Source organism: Beta vulgaris, chromosome 5, assembly GCF_026745355.1.
Source record: "Beta vulgaris subsp. vulgaris cultivar EL10 chromosome 5, EL10.2, whole genome shotgun sequence".
In the NCBI taxonomy this organism is placed as follows: Eukaryota; Viridiplantae; Streptophyta; class Magnoliopsida; order Caryophyllales; family Amaranthaceae; genus Beta; species Beta vulgaris.
The window spans coordinates 39,240,038-39,243,032 of NC_079206.1; the positions used below are offsets into that span (position 1 = coordinate 39,240,038).

At 28.0% G+C, this 2,995-nt stretch overlaps 1 long non-coding RNA gene across 2 annotated transcripts; it reads right to left on the reverse strand.

Annotated features, from left to right (window-relative positions):
• Nucleotides 1-816: 816 nt before the first annotated feature.
• Nucleotides 817-2,783, reverse strand: LOC104893662 (uncharacterized). Of its 2 annotated transcripts, XR_790123.3 has the most exons (3): nt 2,522-2,735; nt 1,463-1,694; nt 817-1,340 (listed from the first exon to the last, which is right to left on the reverse strand). It is a non-coding gene; the product is annotated as an uncharacterized LOC104893662 (long non-coding RNA). The 2 variants fall into 2 exon arrangements; XR_002039983.2 differs by having other exon boundaries at nt 1,463-2,783.
• Nucleotides 2,784-2,995: the final 212 nt, after the last annotated feature.

A 2,995-nucleotide genomic window follows, 5' to 3' on the forward strand; every position in this document is an offset into this window, starting at 1 on the left:
ACTAGTCATAAGTGTTCTAATTATAGTTATGGCATTACTTCTTATGTACGTTCTAATTAGAGTTATATGAATATTTGATTAAAGCTATGTGAATTACTAATAAGAGTCACATGGGTATTTGACTAGTAATAAGAGTTCTAATTATAGTTATGACATTCTAATTAGAGTTATAAGAGTATTTGATTAGAGTTATATGAATTACTAATTAGAGTTACATGAGTATTTAATTAGAGTTATATGAATTACTAGTATTTGTACTTTTTATTAGAGTTATAAGAGTTTTTGATTTGAGTTAGTATTTGATGAGAGTTATATGAATTATTAATTAGAGTTACTTGTTGTTTACTAATTAGAGTTATAAGAGTATTTGATTAGAGCTATATGAATTACTAATTAGAGTTACTTGTTATTTACTAATTAGATTTATAAGAGTAGTTGATTAGAGTTATATGAATTACTAATAAGAGTTACAGGAGTATTTGATTACAGTTATATATATGAATATCTGAATAGAGTTATAGGAGTATTTGACTAGTCATAAGATTTCTAATTATAGTTATGACATTATTACTTGTTATGTACTTCTAATTAGAGTTATAGGAGTATTTGATTAGAGTTATATGAATTACAAATTAGAGCTACAGGAGTATTGGATTACAGATATATGGATTTAACATTTTCGAAATTATGTACCATTGCTTGTTTGGAGCGAGTTATGCCAATTCGTATTTAGAGTTATGACATACACTGTAATTTTTTTTTAAAAAAATCAATTACTAATATCAGCACATATATAAAAAATAATGCTAGTAAAAGTTGAAATAAGTAAATACTAATATCACCACATAGTAGTTTTGATTCTAACAAATCCTCCCTAACAATATCCCTTTACAAAAAGGGAAAAATATACTTGTAAATATGTGAGAATTATTTAGCTGCAACTTCATGAATTATAAGTTTATTCTACGTCTTCAAACAAGACACTTCTTTCTGTACATTATCTTGTTCCTTGTAATTCATCCACAATTTGTCTCAAATAGTAGCCTTTATCTCATTGAACTCGTGAATCTTTGGGATAATCTCCTCCTTGATATCACACAAAACAAGGACTGCACAGATTTCAGCTCTCATTGTGCACCTTATCTGGGCGTTGCCAAGCTAAGCTAAAACTCAAATATTTCTCCATCATAGTTCAACATGTGAACCATTGCAAAAACACCACAGTCCATGGTTGGCTTACTAGTTTGCCATGAAAAATTGACATTAATGATATCATATGAAACTAATTCAGGAGCCAATGGATGTTCTAATCTATCCAAATAATCACTCATATGCATGCGCTGCAAAAAAAATAAAGATAATAAATTGTATAGTCAGAATTCTTTTGATGAAAATAAATAACCAACCAATAAAAGCTTAAAGGTACTAAAAACAAAAGACCTTTAAAGATAATAAATCTTACTATACTAATGGCAAGCTCCTTGAAATGAGAATCATTCCAATTTCCATAGACTCTATGATCCAGATAATTCACTCTTTTGTGTTTGAAGTTGATCACAACAATAAAGTAGTGTTTCATGTACAAGAATGGAACAAATACATGAGATCCAAATATTCCATGAAGAAAACAGCTCACTCAATAATGCAACATCTTCATTTTCGTCATGTTTTTCCGTAACATTTATCAAAGGATCCTAAAATATAACATAAAACTTGTAATAAAAATAATATATAGTTTTAAAAATAACATAAATCAATAACAACAAGGCTCACTCAATAATATAACATAAATCAATAACAACAAGGTTCACTGTAAGCGAACTTTCTCCAATTTTTTAAAAAAGACATGTTAATCACTTTTATGTACATTAAAAATTTTGTTAGCTCTAGTTAAATTTGCTACCGAAATCCGAAATCTAACGCAATAGAAACATGAAGAGTCCTTAGTACTTAAGGTTACAATGAAAATACAATCCGGTGATCATCTCTTCAAGGTCAAAACCTGATTAAAAACAAATCCAATAACAAGAGAAAGGACATGATCATGTATTCATGTACCCAAAACCAAAACCAAAACAAAAACAAAAACAAAACTAATTTTTTTTTTCCCTCAAAAAAAAAAAAAAAGCAACAACAACAACAACGCATGCAACAATAGTTGTCACTCAAACAGAATCAAAGCATTCATGAAACCCAGGTGTTAGATCATTGATCGAAAAGTCAACTATAATTCAAGATCAACTCAAAGCACTTATCTTTACTAGCCATAACTTCAAATGGTCACTATAGGGGACTTATACACGAAACTAGATTAAACAAAATCAAGTTAAATCATACAATCAGTTCGTCTCACAGCAATAACAAAAATTAATGTCAGAATTGAAGTCCCCAATCAGTTGGTTTCAAAGCAATAATCAAATTTCGTTTAACAGCAACAACACACAATATTCCGAATATAGTAACGATTTCAAAATTCTGAAAAAACCTAAAGACGTAAACTATAACCAAAAAAAAAAATAACCTTCCTCTCCCATATTGTCTGCAACTATTTAAGTAATCTTGATATTGAGTGTTGAATTGCAGACGAAATTCTCTGAATTAGTATTGCAAAAAAAAAAAAAATAGTTTGTGAAACTAACAAGAACCGCAGAAAGATATAGGAGAGAGGAGGGAGGAAGAGGAGAGAGGAGAGAGGCAGTAGATTATGATTTTAAAATTTGGGATTTTAATTTTTTAAAGTTTTTAATCTTGGCCCTTTAATGAGTCATGATCTAAGGATTAGATTTTCTTCTCACTTCTCATATAAAAGTCCATTCTCACATGAACTCAATTCTATATATATATATATGTATGTATATATATATATATATATATATATGTATGTATGTATATATATATGTATGTATGTATATATATATGTATGTATGTATATATATATGTATGTATGTATATATATATGTATATATGTATATATATATATATGTATGTATACAAT